A 16,975-nucleotide genomic window follows, 5' to 3' on the forward strand; every position below is an offset into this window, starting at 1 on the left:
TCTACACCCTCATGCCCTTCTACCACCCCTACACCCTCATGCCCTTCTACCACCCCTACACCCTCATGCCCTTCTACCACCCCTACACCCTCATGCCCTTCTACCACCCCTACACCCTCATGCCCTTCTACCACCCCTACACCCTCATGCCCTTCTACCACCCCTACACCCTCATGCCCTCCCACCACCCCTACACCCTCATGCCCTCCCACCACCCCTACACCCTCATGCCCTTCTACCACCCCTACACCCTCATGCCCTTCTACCACCCCTACACCCTCATGCCCTTCTACCACCCCTACACCCTCATGCCCTTCTACCACCCCTACACCCTCATGCCCTCCCACCACCCCTACACCCTCATGCCCTCCCACCACCCCTACACCCTCATGCCCTTCTACCACCCCTACACCCTCATGCCCTCCCACCACCCCTACACCCTCATGCCCTTCTACCACCCCTACACCCTCATGCCCTTCTACCACCCCTACACCCTCATGCCCTTCTACCACCCCTACACCCTCATGCCCTTCTACCACCCCTACACCCTCATGCCCTTCTACCACCCCTACACCCTCATGCCCTTCTACCACCCCTACACCCTCATGCCCTCCCACCACCCCTACACCCTCATGCCCTCCCACCACCCCTACACCCTCATGCCCTTCTACCACCCCTACACCCTCATGCCCTTCTACCACCCCTACACCCTCATGCCCTCCCACCACCCCTACACCCTCATGCCCTTCTACCACCCCTACACCCTCATGCCCTTCTACCACCCCTACACCCTCATGCCCTTCTACCACCCCTACACCCTCATGCCCTTCTACCACCCCTACACCCTCATGCCCTCCCACCACCCCTACACCCTCATGCCCTCCCACCACCCCTACACCCTCATGCCCTCCCACCACCCCTACACCCTCATGCCCTTCTACCACCCCTACACCCTCATGCCCTTCTACCACCCCTACACCCTCATGCCCTTCTACCACCCCTACACCCTCATGCCCTCCCACCACCCCTACACCCTCATGCCCTCCCACCACCCCTACACCCTCATGCCCTCCCACCACCCCTACACCCTCATGCCCTTCTACCACCCCTACACCCTCATGCCCTCCCACCACCCCTACACCCTCATGCCCTTCTACCACCCCTACACCCTCATGCCCTTCTACCACCCCTACACCCTCATGCCCTTCTACCACCCCTACACCCTCATGCCCTCCCACCACCCCTACACCCTCATGCTCTTCTACCACCCCTACACCCTCATGCCCTCCCACCACCCCTACACCCTCATGCCCTCCCACCACCCCTACACCCTCATGCCCTCCCACCACCCCTACACCCTCATGCCCTTCTACCACCCCTACACCCTCATGCCCTTCTACCACCCCTACACCCTCATGCCCTTCTACCACCCCTACACCCTCATGCCCTTCTACCACCCCTAAACCCTCATGCCCTCCCACCACCCCTACACCCTATTGCCCTCCTGCCATCGCTACCCCCCATCACCCTCTTCAAAACTAAATGTGGTTCATTGTCCACCTATATATATATATACATATATATATAAAATTCAATGAAAAATAAGTGTTACAGGGATGTTATAGTTAGGAAGTGGAATTAAAAAAAAAGCTTACAAATTCACTGAAAAACCCAAAGGTTACAGGGATGTTATAGTTCAGTTCTGAATTTACTTGTGCAAAATCTAAGAAGTTCAGCAGTTATAGTTATCTGAGCTAACTATAACTTGCTCGCCCATAAAGCACTGCTTATGACCTCATATATTATATCACGCATGACATGATCACTGATGACATCTCATATGACATAACTGATGACATCATCCACATAAACACTCACACACACACTCATTCCCACATACAAACTCCTCTACTCATACTCATTCACAGAAAAAATAAACCAGTGGCATACACTCACTCATTCACTCAAACAGCCACTAACCCAAGCACCCAGTCACCCATACCGTACTAACTGATGTATTCACAGGTTCATACAGTTAGTTACACATACCCTCATATACCCATAAAGCCACTGACACCCCTACTCATACACCCATAAATCACTCATAAAACCCATTAATAGATCACTCATCTACTGATACATTCAGCCAATCAGCTGTCCAACCAATCACACGCCCACACACTCACCCATATAGTCACAGCCACTCACTCATTAATACAATCACTTACACACCCAATCACTCAAGTATACAGCCATTCACACACCCATTCACTCACATGTACAAGAACTGATACACCCATTCAGTCACTCATGTAGCCACTTACACACCCACTCACTGACCAACACAAGTACTCAAACATCCACTCACTCTCCTATATAAAAACTGACACATCCACTCACTTTAGGACATAGCCACTCGTACACCCACTCACTCTTCCATACAGTCACTGACACTCAGTTATACTTACAGCCATCCATACACTCACTGACTCACCCATAAAGTAACTGACCCACCACCTCACTCACCAATACAGTGATACCCATTAACTTACCCAGGCACTCACTCTCACACCCACTCACTCACCCATACAACCGCCCACACACCCAATCACTCAACGAAATGCAGTCAATCACACAGTCACTTGCTCACCCAAACAGCTACTTACACTTCCACTCGCACTCCCATACAGCAAATAATTCAACCACTCATTTGCCCATAGACCCACTCACACACCCCTCAAACAATGATACAACCACTTACACACACTGGATGATGTCATCTGTGATGACATTTGAGATGTCATCAGTGATGTCACTGACCTTTGGGACCCTCTCACCAGTGCTAAGGGGTCAGGGTCTTTGTGCCCCAGGCCATTTTCTTTATTTTTCACTTTTTGTCGGGGCTCGACTTCAGCCGAGTCCCAGGATGGCTGACAACACTTCAACTACTTCTGTTGTTTAAGTGTTATCAGCCAATCAGACTTTTACATGAGATTGGGAGGGGTCGCGAGTCTTTTGCGTCCCTAGATGTACAAATTTAGATTTCCTTTTATTTCTTTTAAACTACTGAATTGACTTACACCAAAACTAAAGAAATCACTCTTTCTGGGCCAGGACCTACCTTCCTGCCAAATTTAGTTCAATTCTCTCTTCTAGTTTTTGCGCTATTGGTGTTCAAAATCCCTAGAAAAAAATGAATGGGGAAAGCCTTTTTGGGACCCCACCTCTTTTGTCCCCCCCTCCCCAGATGGATCACCCAAAACTTTTCAGGCAGCACCTGACATGGCTGGTAAACTTTTTTTGGTTAGAGTGACGCATAAATAATGCATTGTCCACTGTGCATGGCAGAAGTTGTCTGTCTGCAGGGAGGTGGGAGCAGTGCCTGGCTACAGCCATCGCCCTGCAACAAACCTCTGCTGTGCACGGCTGAAGGCCAGGAGCAGCAGGGGTTTGGCTGCCCATGAGGCGTTGGGCGCAGTAGAGGAGAAGGCCACAGACCAGACACTGCAACCAACTCCACACTACTCAAGGCCAAAAGCCAAGTGTGGAGGGTCTTGGCCACCCATGGGTGTGGGCACAAGGTGTGGCTGCTGGCCAGACCCTGTAGCCAACCACCTGCTGTATACAGTCGAAGGCCTTGCACAGTAGTAGGTTGGACACACACAGTGATTAGGCGTAAGGTCTGACTCAATCATGTTATATGAAATGTCATCATTGATGACTTCAACAATGTCATTTACGAAGGTCATTAGGTACGTTATATGTAAGGTCATGAGTGGTGAATGTGGGGACTCGAATTATAGTTAGCCCGTAAAGTATAACTGGTGAATTTCAGTTTTTTTTTGGTTTTGTAATGATTGGTTTTGCGTTATTTATACACCTAACTATAACATCACTTTAACATTTGTTTTCTCATTGAAAATATTTTACAGCAGACAGTAGTGCAAAGCTCAAATTGCCAATATCTCTGTGCACCACATTCAATATTGATCATTACTTTGCCTTTGCTGTGTTTAAGTTGCTAATGGATATACTTGACAGGACCTATTATTGTGCCGTAAGAGTGATCATGCCCATTCTTTCTGGAAGGAAATGTATATATGGTTGTGTAACCAATCACATATTCTTTGTGCATGAGAGAATGTTACACAACATCCCTGCTGAGGTGACTTAAATTGAAACACAAAGATGACCGTGTGCATGTGTGTATGGGTGCGCATATGAGGGTATGTGTTTGTGTGTGTGTATATGTGTTTTTATCTATATGTGTTTTATGTGTGTGTGTTTTCATAAGTATCCAATCACCTTCAGAATGATGAAAAAAGTAACTTACAGAAACCTCCGAATTGTATTTGCAGGAATTTAGACCTGAGATTTTGGTGTTCTGCAGGTGTGCGTCACCAGCGTTCTTAGTAGTGACTTTGCTGCAGAAAGAGAAGTGCAGTTATTTAGGAGAAGATTGTGGTTGGTGATTTTAAGGTAAAGGAAAACTGTCAATCAAACACACTTTTCCCCAAGCAGTGGCCCAATGCATCCACCAGGGTCGGACTGACCTCTAGGGCAATCAGGCAACGACTGAAGGGTTGGTCTGGCAGGTCAGTGTGGGGGGCAGTTTTTGAATTGTTTCTGGACCTGTTTGATTGTCTGCTGGGCTGGTTTTTACTGTTGATTTCAGTTAAACTAAAGCAAACATGCCCTGCAATAAGCTTAAATCCATGGAGTCCTACATATCTACAAAACTCTCATACATCATGTCTTTACAAACTCAAAGTTGCCCAAATTTGCAAACATGGGATGCTTTTATTTTGGTCCCTGGAGTATTTTCTGTCCAAGTCTGACTATGCGTGGTGAGTGAAGACATGATTTCTAAGATGACACTGACAGGTTAGACCAGCCCATCGGGCACTGCCAGACTGCCCTATAGGGCACTATAAGTCTGCCACCATGCCATCTTCACGGGGGCTCAAAAAGCAGACTGAATCCAGCAGATGTGATTATGTTTGAATAGCTGGAAACTCCACCGCCTCCACCCGCCCTCCGCCTCCCTTCCTCTACCCCCCAAGAGGAGGTGCTTGCATGAATACTGGGAAGCCCCAGTGCTTTATTTGAGACGGTGGTTTCTGGTGCTTTACACAGGCACAAAATTGTTGACACTGGCACTTATGACAGTCCACCACATGGTGGGGCTGTTTGTCTAATTTAGAGACGAGCCGAAGAACAATTTTGTGTTAAGTAAAAACACCTTAAAATAACTAATACCTGCCACCCAAGCCATCCTCATAGCTTGCGGGATGGCCTGGAATTGTCTGACTAGCTGCACTGCTTTGAGGTTGACGGTTAGCAGTTGTGTTGGTACTATCATTGGTGGCATGGCAGCAGCAATGTGAGATGCATGCCGTGAACCTACTGACAGGGTCCTAACAATTATTATTTATTTTTATAAATTAAACACTGGAAAGCCACCATCAGCACCAGAAAGAATAATATTCCCTCTCTTAAGGATATTTACTTGCTCTGATGCAGACCCCGGTTGCCTAAGAATGCAGGGTATTATGGGGCTAAGTAGCCATTGACCTTGGTGTGGCACTACCCTATTGCAAACACTTTTGGTATGTGTCAGGGGTTACTAGAAGAAAGTTCTACAAACACACATCTGCCTTCACAACATTTCACACCCACAAACTCATTCTCAATGTTATGGCCTTTGGGGCCCTCTGAAGGAGCCATCAGTGCAGCCCTGTCCAGAAAGCATCTCTTGACTACATCATGTCCCACTTTCATCCTCCGCTCTGAAACAAGCTGACTGCGGGATGTACTGTGGAGCCAAGGGACCAGTGCAGCTCGATGGGACCAAGGGACCAGGACCAAGGGACCAGTGCAGCTCGATGGGACCAATGGACCAGTGCAGCTCGATGGGACCAAGGGACCAGTGCAGCTCGATGGGACCAAGGGACCAGTGCAGCTCGATGGGACCAAGGGACCAGTGCAGCTCGATGGGACCAAGGGACCAGTGCAGCTCGATGGGACCAATGGACCAGTGCAGCTCGATGGGACCAAGGGACCAGTGCAGCTAGATGGGACCAAGGGACCAGTGAAGCTCGATGGGACCAAGGGACCAGTGCAGCTCGATGGGACCAAGGGACCAGTGCAGCTCGATAGGACCAATGGACCAGTGCAGCTTGATGGGACCAAGGGACCAGTGCAGCTCGATGGGACCAAGGGACCAGTGCAGCTCGATGGGACCAATGGACCAGTGCAGCTCAATTACAGCTGCTTAAGGACAAAGGGTGCAGAGAAGGGCCCCATCAACTGCACAGTGTGTTACTTTGTAAAATGGGTGGAGTATGAAGAGAGAGAAGGCTTTATATGGCTACAACCTCCTTTTACCCAAAAGGGTAATTTAATTAACAAAATCTGCATGTACACAATATTGCATTTCTGCCATGTTTCATATTGACTTGGTCATTGGGTGTGTCTGCAGGCCAGACCCTGTAGCCAATCACCTGCTACGCACAGCCGAACGCCATGCACAATAGTAGGTTAGACGCACACAGGGAATTAGGCGCAAGCTCTGGCTATCTTAAGACTATGTCAACTCAACGCTAGATTTTAGATTCAGGGCCAGATTTAGATATTGGCAGACAAGTTACTCCATCACAACGGTGATGGCTACCCATCCGCTGAAATCTAAATCCCATAGGAAATAATGGGATTTATATTTTGGTGGACGGGATAGCCATCACCTTTGTGACAGAGTAACTTGTCCACCAATATCTAGGCGAGGCCCTCCCTTTCACTGATATCTTACAATCAAGTTACTAGTTTGAACTAAATGGTGACCTCCTCCTAATAGGAGTAGCGCCTAGAGGCCTGTGCCTATTCTGCACAGGTTATAAAGCTGTGGAGTGGCCAATCCTGTCACTCAAAAACATTGAACCCCCCACAATCTACCCTTTCGCCAGTCAGTGGCTGTGATTGTCTGCATCATTATTCATTTATAGTGCCAAGAACACTGCCCTCTACAAAACCTGTGCAACATAACATTCATTCTGCAAGGAGTTTTTACCCAAGCATAAGTGATGATGGCAGGAAGTAGCAGTATAGAAGTAGGGTGAAAGTAGTTTGTTATATGTGGCGCCAATGGGTGTTTGTGGAAATGGAAGCCAAATAATATGACAGGATTAACTGAATTGTGTAGTTAAAAATGCAAAGCATGCAGCATTCTGTGGTTTATCCTAAATGTGCACTCTACATTTAACACTTCATTGCTTTGAGCAACAGCTGCTTGTGTTCTGCTTCTTTGTGGTTTTTTTGTGTGCTATAATTTTGCTTCAAACAGCGGCCTAATTATGTGACGTGGTGTAATGGCATAATTTCAGAATTTTGCATGACAAGCGTAAAGCCAAATTGTTTAAATTATGTAAATTATGCCGCCCTAATTTAAATTTCACCATGACCTAAGTGAAACCGATTTTCACATGACATAGGTTTGCTTAGGCAATCAGAAGCACTTAAGAATGTTTTATTTTTTTTTATCTAAAAATCTATAACAAATTTCACATACCACATATACTTTAGTCCTGGGTGGGTTTTGCGGATTTGCGCAACGTAGAGCTCTGCAAAGTGCCTAAAAAACTCTGCCGCGCTACATCGAGTTCTGGAGCAGTGGAGTGCGTTAGGTTGCGCTGGTCGCACTGATTTTTAGCACCAGGTGCTTGTCCTGCCCTGAAAAATTAACATGAATGGTTCTCTGTGCAGCGCAAAAGGACGCTACTTCTTTTCTGCTGTTCGAGTTAATTTTCTACTCGAGTGGCAGCTACCCCAACATGAATGGAAGGTTTCTCAATGTGAACAGTCACAACCATCTGCGACCGCTCACGTTGAAAAATCTCGCTGGTGGTGGTCTTGAGTAACCTTTTCCTTGCTCGCGCTCATCAACTCACTGTTGATGAGCACGAGCGAGAAAAAAACTTCACTCCACTATCTGAGTTTTTCGGAACTTTGCACTCTACGCAGAGCATGGAGTGGGAAAAACTCTGCAAACTCTGCTAGTGAAGTGGAGTTCACCTCCCACCCCTAAGATACATTAGCTCAGAATAACCACAACATTGCAGATTTTGCACTTTGGAACATCATGGAATATTCAACTTGCCCCTTACTAGCTCCTAGCTTCATCTGGTATTAGGATTTCACAAAGTCAGATCACTCTAGTTTAGTATGTCTGTCTTCGCATGAACCCCTATTGGCATTTGCACTGTTCCCGCCCCTTTTGTTTAGTTTTCAGGGAGCTGGGACTCTGCAGCACAAAGCAACTTTGGTGCAGCGCTTATGATAGCGTTCGGCACTAAGGGCCTCATTTACAAGGAATTGGCGCATCAGCTCCAATGCACTACTTTCCTTGTGTCGCCTTACACCCGCTAACAACACCGTGGTAGTACTGTATTTAGTATTCAGTGCACCATGGCGCTTGTAGGCAGATCTGCGTGCACATTTTTTATGCTTTGCTGGACTAGCATGAACAATGTTGACAAGAGTCCTGCAAAGCTCAGGGAGGCCCAGTAAAAAGAGCCTAGCATCAGTTCAATGGCTGCCCAGGGCAGGCGTTAAAAAATGACGGCAGAATGGCGCAGTGAAATGTTGTAGATTTCACTGCGCCAATTTTTTGGGTCTCCCTGCGGGAGAACCCCTTCCCTGCATACACTATACCTAGAGCAGGTGTAATGTGGCACATGGGTTTACAAAGTGACGCAATGCTGACATTGTGCTAGTTTGTGAATACGGCACAGGTGGGGGACTGTTTGTGCCGCCATGGTATTAAAAATGGCGCTATGACAGTGCCAGGCGCTTGTAAATGACCCACTAAGTTTCCTAAATAATGAAAAAAATACAACTGATCTACTGTACATTGGTGGATTCACGCGCTAACTGCCTGCACCAACGACACTACATGTCATCCTTAAGGGGCTTAACAGGGATTTCTACCCAGTGTTGCAAGGTACTTCGAGATTCTTTTCGTTGTAGCACAGTCATTCACCACAAGGTGGCAGCGTCGCCCCAGGTTTGTCGGTGGACGCAGACTTCCAGCGTGACAGGGGGCGGCATTCACAGGCATGACCTGCCTGGAACCCCCGGAGAATCGCGATTACAGCGCCCCCTCATCTGAAAGCGGGGCTCCAAGTGGGATTAGGAAAGAGGGGTGGGTGCCCGAAAGGGGGCGTGGCCCGTGTAATGAAAGGTGTGCTTTAAGTATGCAAAATTCAGATCGCTATGTTGATGCCATCCGAGGTTTCTATTGCTATATGCAGGTATATTATACGACTGGCAAACATCTAAAACAGGCCAGGACTTTTGGCTTTGCCAAAGGTTGTTAGCTGCTGAATATATGTGAATAATAATAATGATTGTGTTAAGAATGATGTTGGAAGGGTTTCATTTCTAAAATTATTAAACTATAAATTAACCGTTACTGAGGTCTGTGGAGGGAGTTACTGCTCTTGAGAGTTTCAATCATTCCTGTCCCTTCACAGTACCTTCCACTGCGCTCTGTGAGAGACATCCACGCTCTTTTTGTCACCACATATTATCTCGTATCTCATCTCTTTCCTCGTCAGCACACTCTTTCCATTTTGACTTTCAGGTACTTTGTTGCTCTCCCTCCCTTCACCTATAAACACAACCCACACAAGCGGGGATAAGCAGTGCATTTTCTTTCACCTTGTCGGTATGCTCCGTCCTTCACACCCGTTTGCATTGAATCACATCTGCACCTGGCATAAGTAACCATTGCCCCGTGTGCTCAGCAGAGAGGCCAAGGATGGGATGGGCATGATTCTCAACACTGTTTTCAGCCACTGACGGCACCGTGGGCACTCGCCCTGCTGTGAGGTTCCACTCCAGAGCTCGCAATCGTGCCCTTTGTAGACACCCTGAGGCGACTAAGGTCACAATGTGCTCCGGACAAGAGTTCTGTGCTGCACACACAATGGGTATAAAAATGACATCATACTTTCGTCAGAACTGAAACTCTCCTAGGTCTCAATACCCTTTTCTACTCCACTCTTGTGTCTTAGAATTGATCGTGTGAGTGGGTTCACAATCATTTTGAAACATAAGAAACAAGAGACGTGTCATATTCAATAAAATTAACATAGTCCATATAATAGATGAATGTTAGACCTCACGCCCAAACATTCATATCTGATAAAAGGAATATCTATGAGACATCATTCAAACTTCTAGAACGTACCAAAGCTCGTTTTGGAATGATTGTTCATGTGCAGGAACGGACACCTTCCTGCACATGAACAATCATTCATGGCATTTCACTTCTCAGTACACATAGAAAAAGCAAAAACGAGGAGGAATAAAAGCATACCACCTCGTTGTGCCATGCCAACAGCATCCCTTGGGTGGTGTTAGTTCCTGGCGCTGCCACATATTTACGATTTCTCATAAATCTGAAGCAGCGTCAAAAACAATGGGTGTTGTGATGGAATGCCCACCACAACACCCACTGCACGCCCCTCTGCCACAGAAAACTGCACAGGAGGGGTCCATATTTACAGGGAGGTGTAACGCCACAAAAAGTGGCTTAATGCCTCCTTGTTAATAGGGAGCAGTGGAAAGCGCCCTGAAAGTGACTTCCGGTGGTGCTAAGGCCCCTAAAAATCTGGCCCTTTCTATCCCATACATCAAGGGAAGGAAGATCCACGCGGTATGTAGCAGGATAAATATTGCTGTATACAAAAGACAAAAAGTGATGTTTAACTGGAACAACAATGTCACTCTGAAATACCAAGGGGAGGGTGTTTGTAAATTAAACAGTTGATTGGCTAAAAACGTGCATGTGTTTGCAGGGGCCAGAGGGTGGCATAGCTTTCGCATAGAGCACTTTCGCATGGCATCAACAATGACTGATGCTGCCAAGAACCACGGGCCCTGGCTACGCACAAACCAAAGAAAAGCATTTGACAGAGTGAGTTAGGAATTGTGGATCCTATTGTAAGAAAATCAATCTAACGGGACAATACATACATGCAAACACAAGGAACCACTAGTTACATTTCCAATAATAGATGTTGGTGTTGACGACTCAGTGATGAAGGGGTGGAAGAGTTTCAAAGTGTTAGGGAGCGTCCGTGCAGGAAGGCCTCAGCAGAAGGTGGAGGCGCAGAAATGGTTAGACGAGGAATGATGTGTCTCCTTCCAGGACCTTTAGAGCTATGATAAGGATGCTGTGATGGGTGAGATCCAGTCATTTCAAAATCTGGACTTGTAGTAGGAAAAAAGCTAAGAGGTGTCTGTATGAATGTCCTTTTTTAATCTCTAAATGTCCATCTTCTTGATGTTAAGGCTGCTGGTACGTGCTTCGGCCCTTGAGATCTTAACGCTCTTGTCAGGATATCCTGGTTGCTGGAGTTAAAGCTTAGTAAACCGAGCAGTCTCTTAGAAAACTGCGTGTAGGGCTGGAGGACGGGGGTGTGATCCAGTCCTCGGTGGGAGGCTATTGGGAGACGCAGCGTGGAGGTCTGTGTTCACTGGACACAATCATAGACACAATATGGCGCTCCAGTCACAGAAGCCTGGCGTCTGTCAACATGTGGGAGCAGGGGAGATCGTAGAGTTCTCTCACCCTCTCTCTCTCTTTCTCTCTCACTCTCTTTCTCTCGCTTGCTCTCTCTCCCTCCCTCTCCCTCCCTCTCCCTCTCTCTCTCCCTCTCTGTCTCTCACACTCTCTCTCTATCTGTCTCTATCTCTCGCTCTCTCTCCCTCTCTATCTCTCACACACTCTCTTTATCTGTCTCTCTCTCTCTCTCTCTCTCTCTCTCTCTCTCTCTCTCGCTATCTCTCTCGCTCTCTCTCGCTCTCTCTCTCTCACTCTCTCTCTCTCTCTCTCTCTCTCTCTCTCTCTCACACACTCTCTTTATCTGTCTCTATCTCTCTCTCTCTCTCTCTCTCTCTCTCTCTCTCTCTCTCTCTCCCTCCCCATCTCATCCTCCCCTTCTCCCCCTCTCTGTCTCCCTCTGTCTATTCAGACACTTCTCTCTCCCCCTCTCTCCCTCTCTGTCTCTTATCTCCTTATCTCTGTCTCTCTCTCTCCTCATCTCACCCTCTCCCGCTCTCTGTCACCCTCTGTGTATACAGATACCACCCCCCTGTGTCTCCCTCCCTCTCTGATCCATCCCCACAGGAGGTACATGTGCCTGGCACCGCAGCCCCGACCATGGGGTGACCGGTGCTTGTACCCCCAGGTTGCTCCCAGGGTGCTCGGCCTCGGGTGTGTGTGACCTGCAGATGTTGTGAGCGGCTCCGGCTGGGATCAGCTTTTCTGCATTGAGCACCTCGGCGCAGTCAGGCGGCCCAGCGACCGTCGGTGCCATAGATTGAGCTGCAAGAAAATCAATGTTTATTGTCCTGGCTCAGTGCACTGCCTCAGGGGGCTAACGCACCTGCTGCGAGGTTAGTGGACGCAACAGGTTCGAAGCCGGGTCGGTGCCCTGGAACCTGATAACACCTGTCACTGAGGTGAGTCCAGTCAGGCATTTTGTCATTTCAGAAATATATATATATTATTGTGACATGGGTCGTTTATTACACATTGAGCTTGTCACTGCGCACACGTTCACTGCTAAAGTGCCTGGATGCTACTCATGCAAAAACAAGAAGGTGATGGTTGGAATGCTTGAATCAATATCACGCAATGGTAAATTATCCTAATCTATCATTATTTGCACACCACACTACCTCACGTTGATCCCACCATAGAGAAATCAGTCTTGACCCTGCTCCTTATGGGAACTGTCCATCCTGCACTGCCCGGCCGGGTCCTCCGTGAACCAGAACACAAGCATCCTGGGACGGGTACCACACTACTTAGGGCTCTCCAGCCAGGTACAGTTTGGTTTCAGTGGCACAGTGAGCCCAGGACACACCTCTGGGCACACCCGTCGCACTTAGGGCGTCAGGTGCAAACCAGCATGGATAGATGCTTGAATTAGTCTGAGCCACTGGCAATCGCTTGGATCTCATCCCACTCTGTTGTTTTTTGCCTCCTGGTCTGGGCTGGACTGTTCCTATGAGGAGCAGGGTCAACACTGATTTGCATATGGCAGGGTCCAAACTGCGGTGGGAGGGTGAGCTATAATACACCATGGATTGGGATGCGACCCCAAGCGATGGCCAGCGGTGGAGACTAATCGGGCGATCTATCCGACTCCTTGTTGTTTCTGCTACTTTAGGATGCTAATCATGGCAGTTACAGGGCATTTCTTTAATAAAGAGGCACAGTCCCCCCCCCCCTCCCTTCAGGGGTGGCTCCCATACCTGGCCGCTCCTAGCTCAGCTTGAGCACAGAGGTTTAGTGGCCTCGCCTCCTAGTTTTCTTCTTCTGCGCACTGAACACCACAGGCTGCCAGTAAATGGACTCCTCATCCTCAGCTGAGTCGACTGATGTCTACACCTGGGTTTGGCGGGGTCACAGGTCTTGTTTGTGAAACAACTCACTGCATGCATGTTCCTCCCCCCACGGGGAGGGATAACACTGGAATGAAAAAGCCCTGTAGTAAAGAAGCCGACACAGAAGGGCAGTCACTTTTTGATGACCTGAGACCCTATGCTCCTTCCGCCCACCCACCAAGCCCCCAGTGTCAGCCCAGGCCCCCTACACACCCCTCACTGATGTGAAAGTGTCAGAGAACTCTCCACTGGTGGGGAACCTCCCTGCAGAATTATCTATCATGGGCACTAGAAGGCACAAGTAAATCTTCCGGAAGCTTCCTCTGGAGCAGAATTTATTCCACTGGATTTTTTAACACGTTCTCAACATGTGACCCGATTCCAGACGTGACTCAGAGTGATAACAAAGTGAGGGGGCGGGTGGTATGGTTAAAAAACCATAGGGTGACCAGATTTTGAAGAACAAAAACCGGGACAGGTCAGACATAAAAGAATGACTAAAGACATTACTGTCACCTTTATAGCCGGCTTGTCCCGTTTTTTTGCGTAGCTTTGTGAATGTGTGCGTGTATGTATACACACACACACACTTATATACATACACACACATTTACAAGACTACATATATAAAATTAGCTTCACCTCCCACCCTGCAACACCAACCCGCCCCCACCCACCTCTCTGCTCCCCACTCCGTCTCTCTGCTGGAAGCAGCCAGAAGATAAAATACTTTAATTATTTCATACTTTGTAGGCCTCTTTAACTTTTGCTTCCCTGGATGATCTGACCTTTGTCCCAAAAACCAGGACATGTATTTAATAATCTGATTTATTTAAAATTAAGAGAAGCGTCAGGACACCGGGACAGTCCTCTAAAAACCGGGGAAATCCGGGACGTCTGGTCACCCTAAAAATGCAGCTTCCTCCACAGCTGTGATGTACACAGCGAGATGTCCCCAGGACCCGGTTCCACCGCATTGGTTGAGCACTTCTTCATGCCAAGAGGCTGGACTGAAAAGAATACTGGCATGGTGATGGTGGTGGTGGGGTGTGGGTGGCGGGGGGAGGGCGGCTACGGGTGTATCATGGATTGTGGCAGGATCAGGACCGGCTTCAGCATTGATGGTACCCATTGGGTGGAACAAACTTTGTAGGCACCGCCACCAGGAGTTCCTCTCACTACCACCCTCCAACAGTGCCTCTCATGACTCCATAGCAACCCCCCACATTTATTTCATCACTTTTATTCAATCAGGGTTGAAATATTTGGCCGTAGTTATCTGAAGAAATCACGTTAACCAACTGAGCTTTCCTAGCCAAACAAATGCATTTCCCACAGAGAAGCATAACCAGTATTTTTCATTCGTGGTGTGTGTATTGCATGTTAAATGCAGTAGTGGCTGCTGCAGGAAGTGGTGGGGGTGTGGTGACGGCCAGCCAAACTGACATGCGCACTTAGAAGCATACAACCACTCCTCCACTTGTTGACATGGAGGATGCTGGCCGCAACCCACACTACAAAAGCAGTAAAATTACGGGATAATTAAATTCTTTGTACTATTCCTTAATTTATCTGCTTTCAGCAGTGGGGCAACGCTCCTCCACCACAGAGGAGGGGCCGCCCCTCATTAAATGCAGTTATCTGCAGGTGAAACACCAACCAAACTGCTACAGAGTGCAATGCTCTTTGCAGCCAAGTGTCTGACCCTGCCCCCCACTCAATCACCCCGCCTTCATTCTTCTCAGGATCACTGGTCTCCTAACTTGTTTATGTACTTTGACCACCTCTGCTCACATTTCAGTAACCGTTTAAGCATAACAGAGCAAAGCAAATTTTAACTTTTTATTTTTTTATTTTGCACAACATAGTGCAGGAAGCAGAGGTGTTTTAAGGCATGGGTCAGTGGGTGGTTGCCATGGGTGGGGCAGGGGCTGGCACAGTCCACACAGGGGGCGTCTGGTATAATACAGAGTGCTGCAGAACAGCAAGCAGGCATGTAGGGCACACTCAGCTGTGGCAGAGGCCAGGGGCTGGCACAGTCCACACAGGGGGCGTCTGGTATAATACAGAGTGCTCAGAACAGCATCTGGGCATATAGGGCACACTCAGCTGTGACAGGAGGCAGATGCCAGGAGCTGGCACACTCCACACAGGGGGCGTCTGGTATAATACAGAGTGCTCAGAACAGCATCTGGGCATGTAGGGTGCACTCAGCTGTGACAGGAGGCAGATGCCAGGGGCTGGCACAGTCCGCACAGGGGGCGTCTGGTATAATACAGAGTGCTCAGAACAGCATCTGGGCATGTAGGGCACACTCAGCTGTGACAGGAGGCAGATGCCAGGGGCTGGCACAGTCCAAACAAGGGGTGTCTGGTATAATACAAAGTGCTGCATGCCAGCATGCAGGCATTTAGGGCACACTCAGCTTTGACAGGAGGCAGAGGCCGGGGGCTTGCAAAGTCCACAGAGGGGGTGTCTGGTATAATACAGAGTGCTCAGAACAGCATGTAGGGCACACTCAGCTGTGGCAGAGGCCAGGGGCTGGCACAGTCCACACAGGGGGCGTCTGGTATAATACAGAGTGCTCAGAACAGCATCTGGGCATGTAAGGTGCACTCAGCTGTGACAGGAGGCAGATGCCAGAGGCTGGCACAGTCCACACAGGGGGTGTCTGGTATAATACAGAGTGCTCAGAACAGCATGCAGGGCACACTCAGCTGTGACAGGAGGCAGATGCCAGGGGCTGGCACAGTCCACACAGAGGACGTCTGACACAATAGATACCTCTGCCGCCGGCAAGCCGGACACACTCAGCTGTGACAGGAGGCGGAGGCCATGGCCACAGTCCACACACAGGAGGAGTAGGACACAATAGATACCTCTCAACAACCGCAAGGAAGCTTGTAGAGTGTAATCAGGTGTGACAGGAAGCAGAGGCAGTGGCTGGCACAGTCCACTCACAGGTTGCCCTTGACACTATGTAGCCTCTGAAGAACAGCATCCGGACTTTGAAGGCACACTCGGCTGTGAGAGCTGGTGGAGGCCTAGGGCTGGCAGAGAGATCTGTTATAAACTATCATTTACAGGAATGAAGGGCGAACTGAGTTGATTGTAAGGAGCCACCCTCTATAACTTTCCTGATCCTGTTAGATCTGGATAAATATACCTTTAGTTGTCTACGCATTTCGATTTACGAAGGTCCACCTCTGTGCACACTCACTCCCTTCTGGGTTTTTATTTGTAAGAACTGTAAAGGCGTAGAGCTGCCCAGGTTGCTCTACAGCAGTGAGGCAGTGTTTTGCCCCCACCGTGGCACTGAATTTGTGGTGGGTGGCTATAAGACGTGGTTCTTGGTGACAGCCCTGTTAATATTGGACCGCTATGGAGGACATGATTTGGCCAAAAGGAGACACAGGGCCTGAGTTAGATTTCAGCAGATGGATATACTTTCCACCGAAATATAAATCCCATTCTTTCCTATGGGATTCGTATTTCCGCAGACAGGATATCCGTCACTGAT

The 16,975-nt window shown here is 48.6% G+C and overlaps 1 protein-coding gene across 3 annotated transcripts in view; it reads left to right on the forward strand.

Moving 5' to 3' along the window:
• FGF12 (fibroblast growth factor 12) overlaps positions 1–16,975 on the forward strand; it is a 646,321-nt gene that overhangs the window by 290,642 nt on the left and 338,704 nt on the right. Inside the window, exon 1 of one of the 3 annotated variants that reach the window (XM_069212771.1) lies at positions 12,184–12,525. The exons of the other annotated variants lie outside the window; for them this stretch is intronic. The gene's annotated coding sequence lies outside the window, so the exon portion shown is untranslated. Of the gene's footprint in view, positions 1–12,183; positions 12,526–16,975 lie in introns of those variants that run through there. 3 annotated transcript variants of the gene reach the window in all.

The sequence above is a fragment of the Pleurodeles waltl genome, chromosome 11, assembly GCF_031143425.1.
Source record: "Pleurodeles waltl isolate 20211129_DDA chromosome 11, aPleWal1.hap1.20221129, whole genome shotgun sequence".
In the NCBI taxonomy this organism is placed as follows: Eukaryota; Metazoa; Chordata; class Amphibia; order Caudata; family Salamandridae; genus Pleurodeles; species Pleurodeles waltl.